The sequence below is a fragment of the Helianthus annuus genome, chromosome 9 (genome assembly GCF_002127325.2).
Source record: "Helianthus annuus cultivar XRQ/B chromosome 9, HanXRQr2.0-SUNRISE, whole genome shotgun sequence".
In the NCBI taxonomy this organism is placed as follows: domain Eukaryota; kingdom Viridiplantae; phylum Streptophyta; class Magnoliopsida; order Asterales; family Asteraceae; genus Helianthus; species Helianthus annuus.
Genome location: NC_035441.2, coordinates 83,369,043 through 83,389,611, shown reverse-complemented (window position 1 = coordinate 83,389,611; position 20,569 = coordinate 83,369,043). Strand labels below are relative to the sequence as shown.

Below are 20,569 nucleotides of genomic sequence, written 5' to 3'. Positions count from 1 at the left end.
TCATCTCCTCTACAAACACTAGCCACGCCAATCTCTCTCCTCTCGGTCTAATTCCACACACACCGACCGTACTTCACATGGCTGAAACGCCGCCAGAGAGTGGATTGTCGGGCATAAGCTTCGTTCCGTCGGATGCTTGTGGTTGAGTGGAATTGCTGGATCAATCGCTTACAATTGGTCTCAGCCCGGTATGAAAAACCAGTGTCCGGATCATTCACGCTAGGTTGCATGCACAGGCTCTGACTCTAGCTGCATTAGCTGGAGCTGCAGTGGTCGAGTACTATGATCACAAAAGCGGAGCAAAATCAGAACGTTATGCCAAGTTCCTTGACTCCAGCACTCGCAAAGACTAAATAACTAGTTTATTCTGCATCTATCACACACTTGAAGTGGTGAACAATCTGACCCTCAAATGTTTATCGGTTTTACATAATTCTAGTTTGCATTTGGCGTTATTGCCTAGGCTGCAAATTTTGCCCATGATGGAATTTGTATGTTCTTCTCTTTAGATGAAATGTTTCATCCTATTTTATGAATCCATGTTACACCACACCTATATATATGAACAAGATGATGAACCCGACCCTACAAGTGGTAAAATCAACTAAACTTATTTTCCGGAAAAATCATTTTGATTAAAACAAACTTAAGTGTTTTGAAATCTTAATGAGAAAATAGTTTGTTGAAAGGGGGAGTTCTGATTGTTTATGCCAAGTGAATGGCCATTTGAGGCGATTTGATATCAGTTGTCAAACTTTCTGTATAGTTTGTTTTCAAATTTCTTTAAATGTGTTTGCATTTTAGGGGGAGTAAATTTCAGAAAATCCAAAAACATTAGAAAATTTGAAAAAGACAAAAAAAACGAGTTTTGTTGTGAAAAAGAGGAAATGATAGTACATCAGTGGACTGTCACAACATGCTAAAGAATTGGAAAGTTAAAAATGTGATAAACAATCTCACTGTGGATATGCCAGTAGGTTTTGCTCGTTTAGTAGATTGTGACGAGATATAAACCTAAATTCAAACTTGCTTATATCGTGGTTAAAAATTTCTTGGATATATGGGTAACCCCCTAAATCTTGTTTGAAAGGTCCCTCTTTCTGAGATACTAGGTCTTTATACTCAGTGATATCTGGGGTATTATCCCGGGACTTCTGCTGAATGGAAATTCTGACCTAGTCCCCATATAATACTTTCTGCAAATGCTTGAAATATAGCGCCGCCCTCAGCATAAAAAATGATGAAACATTGAAAAATGCTAATCATGTGTTGTTGAAGATAAGATCCTCTAAAGGGGACACACCAAAAGTCGAGCCGTCATCTCTCTGCTAAACGGAAGTTCTGACCTGAGCTCTCACGTTTCGCATCTAACACCTTACAGATATCATCTAGGTATACTCACCTGTAAGATTGAATATTGGGATCTGGATACGGGAGTATATTCAAGAAGTGGGACACACGAATAAGTTTAAGTGCTAAAAACATTAATCTCGTATCTCGAAACAGTTGAACTTTGTGTGAAAATTTAAGTGGATCAATATACTGACAATCTAGGTGAATCGTTTAGAACTTAAAATGAAATGAAGCTTAACGGTGTTGGTGATTTGTCTCAAAAACTGATATGATCCTCTTACACAAACTCACAAAAAGATTGTCTGTAAATATTTCTTTACTGCATTTTATTATCTGTTATATAAAAATCCAAAAAGATTTTAAGTGTGTTTTAGTATAATTTTTGAAAAATTCAAAAAGATTTTCGACAACTGGTGTTGAAGAGCTGTTTTTCAAAATTCCAAGTGCTAAACATGATGACTATTTTGTGGGGGAGTTTGTTAAACCTAAAAATGTTTGAATAGTCTTCTGCAAGTGGTCACATATTTTCTGTGTGTTGGTGCATACATCTTATTTTTTAAAAGTGTTAAAATTGTGGAATTTATTGTGTGGAAGAGTCTGTGCAGGTTTTAGAAAGAGTTGGGTTAATCGATCCTGAGAAGCTTATGATTGGAGAGAGCCAGGTTTCGATTCTAAGCACAATATGAGCCAGGCAACGATCTTGAACCTGTGAGAAACAGATGACGATTCTGAAGCTGATGATGCTGATTAACTTAAGGAATCAAGAGATCTGATCAAGAGAATTAGAAAGCTCAAGAGCCAGACTCTGATCCTGGAAGTTATTAGTATTCAAGAAGAGGAATCTACTAGAGATGAATAGGGAAGAGCCAGGTCAAGAAACTGGAAGAGAAGAGATTCTAAAAGCCCAAAGACTGATAAAGACTGAAGATGTGAAGACTCGACACTTTAAGACTCGTCAACATCTGAGGGGGAGTCTGTTAGTACATGCATCTGTCGACTTCGTCTTGTATCGAGTCTTGTACTAGTTTGATTAGATCAGGGCACGTTGTTCGAGAAAATAGGAGGTTTTAGGTATATTTGAAGTAATTTCGATTGAAAGTGGCATGTGCACTTTCAAGCGAAATCAAAGATATGTAATTCCGCTTGAGTTTATTGTGGAGATTTCGCTTGAACTAGAGATTCAGCTTGAGCATGTTCAAGCGGAATCAGGTCCCTATAAATAGTCACTCGAGCGGAATCATTAGCAACTTTTGTGGATTTGGATACCGAGGTGCTGCCGGTTTATCCTGTGGTTCTAATCGTTGTTAAATCAATTAGAAACGTGTTTAAAGTGAATTACAAGCTGTTTCGAAGTCTGTTTCTTATTTTCCGCATCTGAAACAGATCAAAACTCCTCTGAACGACTTGTTCGGGTCATCATACGATCCTACAATTTCTATAATTTTCATTCTTTTATTAAAGAATACTTAGAAATTTTGTATTTTTCTTTCAACTTTTCGGAATTGTTATTGGTGATATATATTCGTACATTCGCCCAGTTGTCCAAAATATATTATTAGACACGTCGTTGTGATTGTTTAATATATATTTCTTGTGAGCTCATCCATTGTCCGTTTTATTAATTCGTCCGTTTATTAGCTTATGGACACAATATGTTTAGGATTTATTTATGTCCGTTTTCGTTGCATTTCTTTGGGAAACATGTAGGAAAAATGTACTTCTGTGCCTTTTTGTACTTGCTTCTTACAAATATTTCTTGGTATCATGGGTGTATTATTTTGATCACCCTAAATGTATCTAAGTACATACACATAGCACAAAATACATATACTTGATAAGTTTCCAAAATATATAATTTTTGTCAAAAGTTATTATTAGATATGGTTATTATTTTCACCCATTTATTTTTGTGAATATATATATTCAAGTTCATAAGAACTCTTGAATATTTAGGACTTAACCATTTTCATCAAAGCTTCCATAATGACGTTTAAGACCACTAATCGCGTTTAACTTTGTTAATCACCCTTTTAACCCCATTTTTAATCACGATTAGATTTTTAGAAAAATTCACCATAGTTTCCCCTAAAATTATGGCGTTTTCCACGTTATAAAAACGTATTTAAACCACATATCAATTTCCAAATCATCATCAAGTTGTTAAGCTTTACCAAAAACCATTTTTTTAAGTAATAATCACACATGCTTTCATTCTTTCATGAGCTTTTAACATATATATATTTTCCAGGTTAGTAACCAAGACTTTTATATATCACCCCTTTTTTTATAACAAGCTTTATACGTCCACTTTTTTTTATATAAATACCTAGTTTATTAGTTTTTAAAAGTCAAGTTTCATGTCCATTACATGTTTGATATTTCAAGAACCATAATAAAGGTTATATACACATGTAAAGCTCATGATTTTAGGGATGATGATCTTGCATGATTTAAACATAATCATGTTTAAATCATATTTCCAAGTTTAACATGGCAAGAATAACATGCTTATAGATTACTACAGTATATAAGCATCAAGATCATCAGAATCCCATTTTTACACAACTTGTTCTAACATGATCAACATAAACAACAAGATTATACTAACTAGCTATCACAAATCTAATAAATCAACACATAATATAGTTATATTTAGTTTTTATGAGGAAGGTTAACGTGCATTACGGCTTAACGTACATCACGTACGACAGGTAATTACGCATGTTCATTTTAAAATCACGCACGTTATAACTCAAAACTCCAAAATGACGCATGTTGAAACACAATAATCACGCATATTGAAAACATTAATCACGCATGTTATAGAACAAATCACGCACGTTGTCGTACGTGAAGTACGTTAAGCCGTAATGTACGATATACTTTTTCTAGTGTTTATTATGTTTGAGATTAGGGTTTTTGGTTATGTATATCTTTAATTTCAAGATCATCAACTTGTACTTCTCGTAAATACTAGTAATAAGAAGCTTAAATATGATGGTTTGAGAGCTTACAAATTTGCACAAGCCAAATAAGAATATTAAGAAGAGATTTAAGCTTCCATGCACCTCCTAATGTTCCTCCATTGTTGCTACACCTTAGATGCTTATTGAAATGGCTTAAACTAGGTTAAATGGAGGTATTTAATGGATGAAAAAGAAAATATGAAAAGGGTTTGGGGCTGCTGAAATATAGAGGAGGAGAAAGGGTTATGTTTGGTGTTTGAAAAGTGTATGAATGATAGGGAATGGTAGTGATGTATGAGAATTATGCAAGATCTTCACAAGTCCTTATGAAATCTCTTAGAGCATTCACATCCAATCCACCATCATAACCCCTACCTCTAAAATTTAAAAAAATCTTCTAAATATTCACTCCATCCTATCCCCTATTTCATTTTTCTAACCCTAAATTCTAAAAAGAGTCTACAGAAACTTTTCATGTATGGAAAGCTACTGTGTCCCCCATCTTCAACCATCTCATCTGCTCCCGCCTATATCATCTCTTCTCCCGTCCATCTCATCTTCTCCTGCCCTCGTTCTTTTCCTTTCCACCAGGTATGGTTTACAATTTCATCTCAGATTACATGCCCTAATTCGAACTCTAACCCCAAAATCATTAGGGCTTTTGTTCAGAAGAATTACAAGGAACTGAAGAAAGCAAACCCCACGTCTTCGATTGAATTTTACTTCCACGAAGCATAAATAAACAGTTTTTTTGGGTAATCAACCACTGATCGTTGATTTCCGGTCAGTAACAAGCCTTATCTTCACAAAATTCATGTCTAAAATGGGGATTTGTGTTTGTTTTAGTTCTTCTGATATGCTACTGTTTTGGTTGTGTTTCGTATGCAGATTTTGATTGTTGTGTGCTTTTAATGTGTTATTGAAATTAGAATCTTGAGTTTTTTGTTAGATGGTGTGGTGTAGGGGATATATCATGCATTAAATGGTTCTGTTTTTGTTTCCCTTTGGGCAAAAGTAGGTTTATGTTCAGGGTAGGCATAAAGGAGGAAGAACGTTTGCGTGAGGTTTGTGATATGAACCAAATCGGTGTTTCGAGAAAGTAGAAAGAACATTAGAAAATAGAGATATGAGTGAACTTGATTAATAATATTTTAGTCTCTGTACATAGGCTAAAGGATGATATGTTTTAATTTGAGTTTGCTAAAAAGATGCTACACGTTTATGATCAAGTTATTAACATCACACGCTAATGGTTTAATTTGATTCAACTTCAATTTGACTACACATGTCTTAGTTGGCCTGAAACGGAAGTGATCTAGCGTGAAAATTTTCGGAATCTTATATAGGCTTTCAAAGTTAGACAAGCGCCTAGGGACACCAATTTTTTAAAAATTTATATAGAATATGTGTATTAGTGTATCAGTTGGTCTGAAACGAAGTGTTTGTATATATGTTTTATCTGGATCTTTACATCATTTTTTTTCTCTTTTATATGAAAAAAATACATTTATACCGGGCCACCTATAACCACTTTGTACCACCATGTCCGGATCACTTAGCGTAGATGGTGAAGGTCTATACCACTAGATTCGGATAACCGGTCCCAACGAGGGTGCTTCGGACTAGCACGTCCAGAGACATGAAATTTGACATACGGATTCTATAGCCCAACATCCTTATAATAAAATAAACGGTGGTATATGACGAACGCACATTACCATTTGATACGATGTGACTTTATCTACGACACATTAAATACAGATCTCACCAATTGTGAGAAATGATCTCTTAGGTAAAAGAGTCATTGACATAGTTTTAGAAATATTAAATATGTCCATGTTATATAGTGAAAAACGATCTGAACATCATGAAGTAGTTGATGATATTGTTGCTGAATCAACAAGCAGCAATAAGTCTTTATCATATTAAAGTTTCATTAGTTTTTTTTTTAATATTTGCAGAGTGAGTGGTATTGATTTGCAAGTAAATGTGCTCTTTTTTTTTTCAATAACGTTAAAAAGCGAAGGACGGTTAAATAAATGATATTTGTATCCTATTGTAGCTTTGAGTATGGATTCACAAGACCAAGGTATGTACTACACCAACCTTCTTCATGGAAACTCTATTGTAAGCCTTGACGATTCTCCACCCTTACCCACTAATCCAATCAGCGTTAAGAAATCAACAAGGGGTGTGAATTATATCCCGGAAGAAGACAAGCTAGTTGTCTCCGGCTGGCTTAATCATAGCCTTGATGCCATTCAAGGAACAGATCAGAAATACTCTCAGTTATGGAAAAAAATCTTTGAGTACTTTTAGCAACATAAAGAAACCACAACCGAGCGAACGATCAAGTCCTTATCAAATCGATGGTCTTGTATTCAAAAGGGCACTAATAGCTTTTGTTCATGCCTAGCTCAAGTTGAACAATTAAATCAAAGCAGCATGACTGAGCAGGATAAGGTAAAATAATCCACACTCAACTTGTTTTAATAGTATTTTATAATACTTTATTTTGTTCTTCTAACATGTATTTTATTTGTTTAAATGCAAGTTTGATAACGCGAAAATTATGTACCAATCAGAAGAAAAGTGCAACTTTCTGTTCGAGCATTGTTGGAACCTATTAAAGGACCAACCTAAGTGGATTTTGCGGGATGCCGCAAAGCAAAGGAAGACGATGGTCCCACCCCCGACCCCGACCGCGACCGCAACCACAACCACAACCTCGTCCCCACGCGAAATGTCATTGAAGATGAAGTTGTCGAATTGGATCGACCAATAGGTAAGAAAGCTGCTTTAAAAAAACGTAAGGCTGAAGGTAAGCAAACTAAGGAAATTATTCAACTCAGAAAGATGAAGTTTACACTTTTAGAGGAGGCGCAGGCTCAAGAGAAAGAGTATTTTCTCCTTAAGACCGAGAAGATGGAGTATGATAAGAAAGCGGAAGATGAAAGGTTGAGGTTACTGTCAGAAAAGTTAAGAATTGAAGCTGAGAAAACAGAACTTGCAAAGAAGGAATCGGACCAGCGGATTATGATGATGGATGTGAGTGGTATGACATAAATCCAACGACTGTATTTTGAAGAACTTCAAAGGGAAATCGTAATGAGGCGGCGGGGCCATGCCTGAGATAATCAGCTTTGAACCGAACACTAGCGCGTTTTTTGGGTGCTACACGGAAATATTACCATCTATATTTTGGTGTTACAAGGAAGTATTACTACACATATTTTGTAGCTTTGTCTAACCTCATACTTATGTGTTTTTGGTCTTGGCATGATTCGGTATCTTAAAAAGTTGTTTGTAGTCTGATGGTAGTGAAAATGGATGGTATGATATTTGATTTGATCATTATTGTTTTCCAAGTGAATGTATATTATAATATGCAGTAAGTGGTTTGTCTCTTCACTTGACCCGTTTGATCAAGGTGGAAATTTCATCATAAACGGGAGTGAAAAAGAGACAACCGACCCGAAAAACCCAAAAATAATTAGTATTTATGGTGATTATTGTTTTCCAAGCAATTTTTTTATTGGTTTATGATGATATAATTAGTATTTAAAGTAACCCGACCTGAAAAACCCAAAAATAATAATTAGTAGTATAATTTCTATAAACAAAGTTATTAGAATCAATATTAAAAGAAAAATATAATAAGACAAAATAGATAGTAGTTAAAATTGTAAGTAAAAAAAAGAAATAATAATAAAAAAAGAGTACAGAGATAGGTATGAGGAGTTGGATGTAGAAGGTTTTTTAAAATGTGAGATAAATTTTAAAAAGTGATGATTTTTAGTTAAATTATAAGGTTAAAGATGATGAATTTGATGAGAATGCTTGCATACCATAATTTCAAGTGGGTATGGGGCTTATGGGACCCCTATGTTGACCGAGATATTAGAGGATGGTGATGATTTTATTTATTTTTTTTAATTGTTATATATATATATATATATATATATATATATATATATATATATAATATAAGGTATAGTTTTTTTGTAATTATGTTTACTAGGTAAGGTAGGGTGTAATTAATAGTTTAGAATGTTAAGTGATATTAACTAGTTCACTAGACTAGTTGGTATTAGTTTTGGATGGTAAAAATACCACTAGTTCGCTCATCGGTTCGATACCGGATGGTATACGAAAGGTACTACATAATACCGGGAGCTATGGTTTTAATTCACTATTGTTGCTATGGCGTTTATGTAAGGTGTTTACGATGCCAAAATATGGTTAACTAGTTCGCTAGACTAGTGTAAGTTGTATTTTGATACCTTAAATGCTTTCCGTTTAGGCGTCAGCTAGTTAATGGCACTTTTATTTCGTACCGATGAAGGTTTGCCGCAAGTTGTTATCCCGCAACCAAATGATGTATGAAGTGATTTCGAGTTCCAAATTAAGCTTAACTAGTTCGCCATGTTGTCCGTTTGGTTGTTTTGGCGACCAAAATATGGTTAACTAGCTTGTCAGTTCCATAACGGACAAGTTATGGGGGTTGCGGTGTAGCGCCGAAAACTTATTTTTTGGACACCCCAATAATATTCTCATGTTGTTTTCATATGTTTGTTATCATTTGTCATAGTTCCGGAGTCTCAGAAATGCTAAATTGTTAGTTCGGACGAGTTAAAATTGTTTAATTTTTAGCGAAACGGACGATTTAGCGATTAGTGCGCTGAACCAGAAAGTCTTGTATTATTGCAAGATATGTTTTCATATTAGTGTTTCCTTATATAAATGGACTCATTTATGTAATCCGTGTGTCGTTTTTCACTGTTTTGTTCTGTTTTCACGGTTTTGCTGCATTGAATAGTGTAACAGTGAATAGTGCGCGCAACACTTTCTACCAACACTTTTAGGACTTTGTTTGATTGGTTTCGCAATACGACGAAAACCAACATATGTTTTAGCATTGTTTTCTTGTCCTAACACTGTGATCTAATAAACGACACAGTTACGTAATTAAATTACGCTAAATGCATGAGATTAAGAAATAGAAATAGTAATTAGTTTGTACGGAATTACGGTTATTTGCCAGTTGTTACAGAATGAGCACTTACTTATGATCCAAGAGAAAGATTAAACTCAGAGGAGGTCCTTTTTTGATCAGGAACAACTCCAAAAGCAGATAGAGGAGAAATATTGAAATGAACAAGGATCCAAGTTCAACAAAGGTTGTTATTTATACTAGAAAGGATTGCACAAGATCAAGACAAGTGTCCAGGGGGTTTCTAAGATGTTAGCAGGTGGTATTGAGGTGTCTCAAACTGTCACACCCCCAAAATCCACACGCGGAGTATCACCGCTTGAGAGCGTGACTGACCAGGATCAAGCCACCAATTATATCAAACATAGTATTTAATAATAACCATAGACATAATTGATGTTCAAAACCAAACATTGTATATGTAGCGGAAGCATTTAAGTAAAACCCAATCATAAGTGTTAACGTATGAAATATCATAAGTGTTTAGTAAGCATTCAAGAATCCTTGTCCACAACGACCCGCTCCTCCTTGTGCAAGCTCCATAAAGTACCTAAGGTCCTGCAAGGCATGCAGCAAATAATCAACAAACTAGTTGAGCGAGTTCACAGAAAGTAAGTTCGTATAATAATGCATATGTTCATCTTATGGGGGTTTCCCATACAAGTATATACTACAGGTGAGGGATTCTCACGTTTATCCTTTATAATGGGGGCTTCCCATTATGGTACTTACTAGACTAGTGCAACCATGTGTTCTTCTTAAACCGAGAACAGGAATACGTACTGGGTCACGTAGGCTTTACGTGACGTGCCCTTCCCCGAGGACAGTGGTACGCGTGGGGGCTACGTAGGCTTTACGCAGCGTGTCCTTCCGACCCGGAAGACAGTAGATGGTATTGGGTTACGTAGGCTTTACGTAACGTGTCCTCCCGACCCGTGATACAAATGGCAATTACTGGGTTACGTAGGCTTTACGTAACGTGTCCTGACTATCCTGAGGACGATGGTCTATAGTCTAGTGAATGCGTAAGTACGAGTAATCATTTCCATATCAACATTTCCAACCCAATTCCCAACCCGGGAATCCCATGCCTTGGCTGTGTGAACTCACCTTGGTTTGCTCGGCAGATACACAAAGAGTACAGGTAGCAAGTAAATGGTCAACCACGTCCTATCATTATTATTATTCAAGTCAGGATTTGACTTAGGTAATACACGTATGCATTCTCATAAGTTAACACGTTACTATCACATGTAAATCATGGCAACGTTTGACAGTTAAGCAATACATGAAACAATCACAACACATTTACTTGTACGATTCTAACAAGCCCAATAGTACTCGGCCCAACGATATAGCAGTCCAACCGAATATACTTATGGTCCAATACATTAAACAGTCAATTGCATAAGTCCAATTATTTGGCCCAATCAATTGGGCCCGTGACAGTGCAGGGTCCAACAGTGTACGAACTAACGGGACTCGAGTCGCAACCAGCGATCTCGAGTCGCAATTAGAGATTACGAGTCGCAACGGGAGATTACGAGTCGCAATGGTGATCTCGGCTTGTCATGGTCCGGTTACGAGTCGCAACGGGACTCGCAACCTCGGTTTCGATTTGTGCTGCTGTGGTCTCGAGTCGCAATCCGGACTCGCAACCTCGGTCCCGTGTGTGCTGCTTGTGCGATCAGTAAACAAATTCCGTGATTCATGCTATCAGTTACAAACAATTAACAGTTTCCATATGATTATCAACTCAACAACCAAATCAGTTACACACATGCTAAATCTCGATCAAACAAGGCAATCATTCCTAAATCCATATGAACCCTAACAAGACATGAACAATAACCCGAATTATTTGATCATTATAATCTAAGGTTCAATTATCAAACAATGATTCAATCACAGGATATAATATCTGGGTTAACATCTAATCGGTTTTTATATCTACTTTATCATCCGTTTCATGAAAATCTATAGCCGGTTAACATCAAATCAAAAACAATCTCAATATAGAACATGGTGGCCGATTACATCTAATAGGCATATGATTATTTTCATACTATCCGATTCAACACATACAAAATCAACCAATCGTAGGCACATATAACATCAATATGAAACACTAACCGATTAGAATCCAACTAGAAGGAAGTGATCCGACAGGAGGGTGATCTCCGGTTGCCTTGTGCAGTCGGGTTCTAGAGAAACGAGAGAGAGGACAAGAGCTTCTAGGGTTTTGTGACTTGTGTGTGTGTTTTGCAACTAATGAGAAAACAAGTCCCCAAGGAGTGTTTTGTTTGTTTGCGCATAAGGGGAGTGGGCCGAGCCCACTCGGCTACTTCTAATGGTCCGCAAGCAAGTGTAAGGCCCAATAGGCTTGTGCGGTCCAAGGGTGTTGTGCGATTCGGGTTTCCAAGTGCTGTGCGGTTCAATACATACATGCACACATAATACACATAAACAAAACATTCATTAATTCATATAATTCAGTTCTCACAAGCACGTAACGTTACATCAAAGCAAGTCTAAAGTCCGAGTTGTCACATTATCCCCAACTAATTGGAAATTTCGTCCCGAAATTTGGTATGCACTCACTGAGGAAGCTAGGTAAGTTCAATCGTTCACTGGTTTTCCTGGGGTGTCACATCCTCCCCCCGTTGATCTGGAATTTCGTCCCGAAATTCCGAAGTAGTAGCTTCAGCCTCAGTAGTGGTTGCATTGGTTCCGAATAATTGAGGGTACTTTTCTGTCATTCTGTCTTCGCGTTCCCAGGTGTACTCTGGGCCACGTCGGGAGTTCCAACGAACTCGAACAAGAGGGATTCTCTTGTGTTTGAGGACCTTCACATCCCGGTCCGTGATTTCTACAGGCTCCTCGACGAACTGCAACCGCTCGTCGATAGTGAGTTCCTTAAAAGGAATGATGAGGGTTTCATCTGATAGGCACTTCTTTAGGTTCGATACATGAAAGACATTGTGAACTGCCCCGAGTTCAGCTGGTAGGTTTAGCTTGTATGCTACTTTGCCAATCTTTTCTATGATTTCGAATGGTCCGACGTATCGCGGATTTAGTTTGCCCCGTTTGCCAAAACGTACTACACCCTTCCAGGGTGAAACTTTTAATAAAACCCGGTCCCCGACCTGAAATTCCAAAGGCTTTCTACGCTTGTCGGCGTAGGCTTTCTGACGGTCGCATGCTGCCGCCATGCGTTGTTGTATCTGTGCGATCTTTTCCGTGGCGTCCACTACAATTTCTGGACCCGTAATCTGACTATCCCCCACCTCTGCCCAACAGAGAGGTGACCGGCATTTACGCCCGTACAATGCCTCGAATGGAGCGGCTTGAATGCTGGTGTGATAACTATTATTATACGAGAACTCCACCAAAGGGAGATGCTTTTCCCAGCCGTTGCCGAAGTCGATGACGCATGCCCGAAGCATGTCTTCAAGTGTTTGAATCGTTCGCTCAGACTGCCCATCCGTCTGAGGGTGATATGCTGTGCTCATGTCTAATCGTGAGCCAAAAGATTTATGCATCGCTTGCCATAGCTCTGACGTGAATCGTGCATCACGATCTGAAATGATGGATGTGGGCACTCCGTGCCTCGAAACAACTTCCTTAAGATAGACGTCTGCGAGAGTGGAGAACTTATCCGTTTCCTTTATAGGTAGGAAGTGTGCAGACTTGGTGAGTCGATCCACGATCACCCATATGGTATCATTCCCACGCTGGGATCTGGGTAAGCCCGTGACAAAATCCATGGAAATTTCTTCCCATTTCCATTGAGGTATCTTAGGCTGTTGAAGTAGACCCGCTGGTTTCTGGTATCAACCTTGACTCTCGCACAGGTCAAACACTTGCCGACGTAGGTCGCGATATGGGCCTTCATACTAGGCCACCAATAAGTAGTTCTGATGTCGTGGTACATTTTGTCCGACCCTGGATGTACCGAGTAGCGAGACTTGTGTGCTTCGTCCATCACAAGTTCGCGTAGACCGCCATAAAGTGGGACCCAAATACGCCCCGTTACATAGTAGGCGCCGTCTGCCTTCTGTTCCATTTGCTGTCGTGAGCCGCGTAAGGCTTCAGCCTTGACATTTTCGGGCTTCAATGCTTCTACCTGAGCATCTCGTATCTGTGCAGGAAGGCTAGACTGAATTGTAAGCTGTAGCGCTCGCACACGCCGTGGTAAAGTGTCTTTCCGACTGAGGGCGTCAGCCACAACGTTGGCTTTGCCTGGATGGTACTTGATAGCGCATTCGTAATCGTTCAGTAACTCGACCCATCGCCGTTGACGCATGTTCAAATCCTTCTGCTTAAGGATATGTTCGAGACTCCTGTGATCGGTGTAAATCGTGCACCTGGTACCGTACAGGTAGTGTCGCCATATCTTAAGCGCGAAAACAACAGCTCCCAGCTCTAAGTCGTGCGTCGTGTAGTTCCGTTCATGAACCTTGAGTTGACGAGAAGCGTAAGCAATAACCTTGTCGCGCTGCATTAACACACATCCAAGTCCCCGAATGGATGCATCACAATAAACCACGAAGTCATCTGTGCCCTCTGGCAAAGAGAGGATAGGTGCGCTGCAAAGTCTATCCTTTAAGTGCTGAAAGGCAGTCTCCTGGGGCTCTCCCCAGCGATAGGTAACACCCTTCTGTGTCAGTAACGTAAGCGGCTGCGCAATCTTCGAGAAATCCTTGATAAACCGTCTGTAGTAACCTGCCAAACCCAAGAATTGGCGTATTTCCGTTGGCGTTCGTGGTGCAGGCCAGTTCCTGATCGAATCTACCTTGGATGGATCGACATGGATCCCATCCTTGTTTACTACGTGGCCTAAGAAATGGACTTCACGAAGCCAGAAGTCGCATTTCGAAAACTTAGCGTATAGCTGCTCCTTCCGAAGGAGTTCCAAAATAAGGCGAAGATGCTGCTCGTGTTCCTCCTGACTCTTGGAGTAAATCAGAATGTCGTCGATGAAAACAATGACGAACTTGTCAAGATAGGGTTTGCACACCCTGTTCATAAGGTCCATAAATACGGCAGGCGCGTTCGTTAACCCGAATGGCATGACGAGAAACTCGTAGTGACCGTAACGAGTTCTGAATGCGGTTTTGGAGACGTCCTCCTCCCGGACTCTCAGCTGATGATAACCAGACCTCAAGTCTATCTTGGAATAGTAGCACGACCCTTGCAACTGGTCGAATAAGTCGTCGATGCGCGGTAGAGGATAACGGTTCTTCACCGTCACCTTGTTGAGTTCACGGTAGTCGATGCACATCCTGAACGTACCGTCTTTCTTTCTCACGAAAAGCACTGGAGCTCCCCATGGCGAAGAGCTTGGACGAATGAAGCCCTTTTCCAAGAGCTCTTGCAGCTGTTTTGACAATTCTTCCAATTCTGATGGAGCTAGACGGTATGGTGCGCGAGCTATGGGTGCTGCTCCTGGAGCGAGCTCGATTTGAAATTCGACCTGACGATGAGGCGGTAAGCCAGGTAAGTCTTCAGGAAACACCTGAGGGTAGTCACGTACAATTGGAATATCTTCCAATTTCTTTTCCTTTGCTGATGCGTCTGTAACGAGTGCCAGAATGGCAGTGTGCCCCTTTCGTAAACATTTCTGCGCCTTTAAGAAAGAGATGATGCCAACCACTGCACCACTCTTGTCGCCTTGCACTTCGAGAGGTTCTTGACCAGAGCGTGGAATGCGAATTATCTTCTCACTGCATAAGATTTCTGCCTGGTGTTGGGATAGCCAATCCATCCCAATCACGACGTCGAAGCTACCCAATACTATGGGAATGAGATCGATAGAGAAAGCTTGACCAGCTAGGATAAGATTACAACCCTGAACTACGTGCGTGGCTTCTAGACTTTTACCGTTAGCTAACTCTACTACATGTTTGGTGGGTAAAAGTGTTGGTGCACGTTTTAGCAGTTGACACATTTTCACAGACATATAGCTTGTATCCGCACCCGAATCAAACAAAACAGTAACGTAAATATTATTGAGGAGAAACTTACCCATAACCACATTGGGATCGTTCACTGCGTCACCTCGACCTAGCACAAAAGCGCGTCCCCTAGCCTCGTTGCCATTATTGTTGTTGTTCCCACCGTTGTTGTTCCCGTTGCCCTGGTTATTGTTGTTGCGATTCTGGTTCAACTGAGGGCAGTCGCATTTGAAATGACCTTCAGCCCCACACTGGAAACATCCCCGGTTTCCACGCTATGGCTGCTGTTGCTGCTGTGGGTTCTGTGGAGCTGGTTGTTGCGGTTGCTGGTTCTGGTTTGCAGGCCGTGGGCTCCTACAGTCTTTGGCCTCGTGACCCATCTTGAGGCACCTTTGACAACGACCCTTGTTGCACTGGCCGCTGTGATGCCTGTTGCAGTTGTGACACTTGGGGTGAAAACCCTGATATCTTCCCCGTCTATGACTACCAGAGGATTGCTGACCAGGACTCTGGTAGTGATCAGTCTTCTGTTGCTGAGCTTGAGACTAAACAGTTGCTGAACCTTTACTGGAATCTCCATCCCATTTTCTTTTGCTGTCGCTAGTAGTAGCAGGAGTAGCTGAAGGAGTGACTGTAGCAGTAGCGTTGACACGCTTAGGCAGTTTATTCTGATCCACTGCCTGGTCGGTGATGCGATGAGCGAGACGCTGAATATCCTGGATGTTGTCGAGATTAGCCGATGTGACATGGCTCTGGATTTCTGGCGCCAATCCCTTGAGATACATCTCAATGCGCTTGTATGGAGGGTCCACCATAGTTGGACACAGCACAGCCAGTTCATTCGACCGTTTAGTATACGCTTCAATCTCTGACCCAACCATTTTCAAATTATACAGCTCGTCTTCCAACTTGTGAATATCTTCACGTGTACAATACTCCCTCTTGATAAGTTCCTTAAAATCGTTCCAGGGTGTGGCGTTAGCAGCTGCCAACCCCAGAATTTGCACCTGCGCGTTCCACCAGGTTAGCGCGATTCCTTCCAAGGTGCCAGTTGCATACTTGACCTTGCGAGCCTCAGGGCACTCGCACATCTCGAATACTGACTCTAGCTTTTCGAACCAGTGGAGGAGTCCCACTGCCCCCTCGGTGCCACTGAAGGAATTTGGACGACAGTCCATGAAGTTCTTGAATGTGCAGACAGGCTGCTGCGCGTGTTGACCTATTGTGTACGAATAGGACGAAGTTAAATACGAGAGTTAATGTAGGATCTAAAGATCCTAGTGTGTGCCTATACTGCAGGATATACTACCTGCTTGAGCTGCTGCAACTGCCGCAGCAACTTGAGCTTGAACGAGAGCCTCTAGCTGGGCTTGTGTCATGTTAATTCGTCCAGACATGATCTTCATAATAAAAGTAGCGTAGGTGAGAATGGTTCGCGAGTAGGGCGATGACAGAAAAGTGTAAGCACGTAGGGATTCTCATGCTATAGTATCATGTGTATCTAAACGTAATGCGAGCAAAGTTCTAAGCAGTTCTAGCAAACAGGCAATAAACATAAACCTTATTACCTAGGATGTCGAGTCTTGCACGTGGAGCGAAGCGTCGTTGTGGATCGTTGAGAGCACTGTTCTGGTTATAGTCTGGTTTTAATAAAAATGTTTTCCCATATTAAAACCAAGTTCTCTATAACCAATGGCTCTGATACCAATCTGTCACACCCCCAAAATCCACACGCGGAGTATCACCGCTTGAGAGCGTGACTGACCAGGATCAAGCCACCAATTATATCAAACATAGTATTTAATAATAACCATAGACATAATTGATGTTCAAAACCAAACATTGTATATGTAGCGGAAACATTTAAGTAAAACCCAATCATAAGTGTTAACGTATGAAATATCATAAGTGTTTAGTAAGCATTCAAGAATCCTTGTCCACAACGACCCGCTCCTCCTTGTGCAAGCTCCATAAAGTACCTAAGGTCCTGCAAGGCATGCAGCAAATAATCAACAAACTAGTTGAGCGAGTTCACAGAAAGTAAGTTCGTATAATAATGCATATGTTCATCTTATGGGGGTTTCCCATACAAGTATATACTACAGGTGAGGGATTCTCATGTTTATCCTTTATAATGGGGGCTTCCCATTATGGTACTTACTAGACTAGTGCAACCATGTGTTCTTCTTAAACCGAGAACAGGAATACGTACTGGGTCACGTAGGCTTTACGTGACGTGCCCTTCCCCGAGGACAGTGGTACGCGTGGGGGCTACGTAGGCTTTACGCAGCGTGTCCTTCCGACCCGGAAGACAGTAGATGGTATTGGGTTACTTAGGCTTTACGTAACGTGTCCTCCCGACCCGGGAGACAAATGGCAATTACTGGGTTACGTAGGCTTTACGTAACGTGTCCTGACTATCCTGAGGACGATGGTCTATAGTCTAGTGAATGCGTAAGTACGAGTAATCATTTCCATATCAACATTTCCAACCCAATTCCCAACCCGGGAATCCCATGCCTTGGCTGTGTGAACTCACCTTGGTTTGCTCGGCAGATACACAAAGAGTACAGGTAGCAAGTAAATGGTCAACCACGTCCTATCATTATTATTATTCAAGTCAGGATTTGACTTAGGTAATACACGTATGCATTCTCATAAGTTAACACGTTACTATCACATGTAAATCATGGCAACGTTTGACAGTTAAGCAATACATGAAACAATCACAACACATTTACTTGTACGATTCTAACAAGCCCAATAGTACTCGGCCCAACGATATAGCAGTCCAACCGAATATACTTATGGTCCAATACATTAAACAGTCAATTGCATAAGTCCAATTATTTGGCCCAATCAATTGGGCCCGTGACAGTGCAGGGTCCAACAGTGTACGAACTAACGGGACTCGAGTCGCAACCAGCGATCTCGAGTCGCAATTAGAGATTACGAGTCGCAATGGTGATCTCGGCTTGTCATGGTCCGGTTACGAGTCGCAACGGGACTCGCAACCTCGGTTTCGATTTGTGCTGCTATGGTCTCGAGTCGCAATCCGGACTCGCAACCTCGGTCCCGTGTGTGCTGCTTGTGTGATCAGTAAACAAATTCCGTGATTCATGCTATCAGTTACAAACAATTAACAGTTTCCATATGATTATCAACTCAACAACCAAATCAGTTACACACATGCTAAATCTCGATCAAACAAGGCAATCATTCCTAAATCCATATGAACCCTAACAAGACATGAACAATAACCCGAATTATTTGATCATTATAATCTAAGGTTCAATTATCAAACAATGATTCAATCACAGGATATAATATCCGGGTTAACATCTAATCGGTTTTTATATCTACTTTATCATCCGTTTCATGAAAATCTATAGCCGGTTAACATCAAATCAAAAACAATCTCAATATAGAACATGGTGGCCGATTACATCTAATAGGCATATGATTATTTTCATACTATCCGATTCAACACATACAAAATCAACCAATCGTAGGCACATATAACATCAATATGAAACACTAACCGATTAGAATCCAACTAGAAGGAAGTGATCCGACAGGAGGGTGATCTCCGGTTGCCTTGTGCCGTCGGGTTCTAGAGAAACGAGAGAGAGGACAAGAGCTTCTAGGGTTTTGTGACTTGTGTGTGTGTTTTGCAACTAATGAGAAAACAAGTCCCCAAGGAGTATTTTGTTTGTTTGCGCATAAGGGGAGTGGGCCGAGCCCACTCGGCTACTTCTAATGGTCCGCAAGCAAGTGTAAGGCCCAATAGGCTTGTGCGGTCCAAGGGTGTTGTGCGATTCGGGTTTCCAAGTGCCGTGCGGTTCAATACATACATGCACACATAATACACATAAACAAAACATTCATTAATTCATATAATTCAGTTCTCACAAGCACGTAACGTTACATCAAAGCAAGTCTAAAGTCCGAGTTGTCACACAAACTGAGCAAGAGTGTCAGATTCGCGAGCAACATGGCATGGCATGCAGGCTGCCTAGGCCTCCAAAAAAAATTGCCAGGTGCCTGTCTTGCATACCGTAAGGTCCTTAGGCTTACGGTCCATAAGCCCCTTTAGCGCCCCTGGTTTTGTACTCCTTACAGACCGTAAGAACTAATGTCATGCGGTCCGTAACCGCTTGCCAGATGCAATATAATTCATGCCTTACGGTCCATAAGCACTAATGGCTTACGGTCCGTAAGCGTCACTCACATGCCAATAAATTGGCATGTTGATATAATTGGTCCCTCCACAAATATTCTTCCATAATTTACATATTTGGTCCCTCTCGCCAAACAAAGTTTCATAAAATGAGAGTTTATCGGACATGTGGCATTATATAATTCGACACTAATTTCCGAGGTGTTACATCCTCGGCCCCTTAAAAGAAATCTCGACCTCGAGATTTTATTCAAAAAGATAGGGGTACTTTTGTTGCATATTGGGCTCAACCTCCCATGTATACTCGGGGCCACGACGGGCATCCCATTTAACTTTCACAATAGGAATCATTTTCCTTCGGAGCTTTTTAACCTGTCGATCCTCGAGCGAAATTGGTTTCTCAACGAGCCTCAGGTTTTCATCAATTTGCACATCTTGGTGCGACATTGCTAGCGACTCATTGGCTAGACATTTCTTTAAATTACAAATATGGAACACATCGTGAATTCTACTGAGCTCCTCAGGTAGCTTAAGCTTATAAGACACGGAATCCACACATTCGATTATCTCGAATAGTCCAATATATCTCGGGCTCAACTTGCCCTTCTTTCCTAATCTCATCACCCCTTTCCAGGGTGATACTTTTAATAGAACCTTGTCCCCTATTTGGAACTTTAGAGGTTTATGCCTCTTATTTGCATAGCTCTTCTGCCTATAATGGGAAGCTTTGAGCCTGTTACGGATTTGCACAATCTTTTCCGTGGTTTCAAGGACTATCTCAGATCCTAATAGTTGGGCTTCCCCAACTTCAGCCCAGCAAATGAGCGTTCTACACTTTCTCCCATACAAGGCTTCAAACGGAGCGGCCTTGATGCTAGTATGATAACTATTATTGTAGGAGAATTCAATTAGGGGTAGATGGTCATCCTAACTACCACCTAAATCAATCACGCATGCTCTAAGCATGTCTTCCAAAGTCTGAATAGTACGCTCACTCTGTCCATCAGTCTGTGGATGGTAAGACGTACTGAAATTTAATCTTGTGCCTAATGATTGTTGGAAACTTTTCCAAAAGTGAGATGTATATCTAGTATCTCTATCAGATACAATAGATACCGGC

General features: G+C 40.4%; 1 pseudogene; it reads left to right on the top strand.

Annotated features, from left to right (window-relative positions):
* Nucleotides 1-85: 85 nt before the first annotated feature.
* Nucleotides 86-359, top strand: LOC110875853 (annotated as a pseudogene).
* Nucleotides 360-20,569: the final 20,210 nt, after the last annotated feature.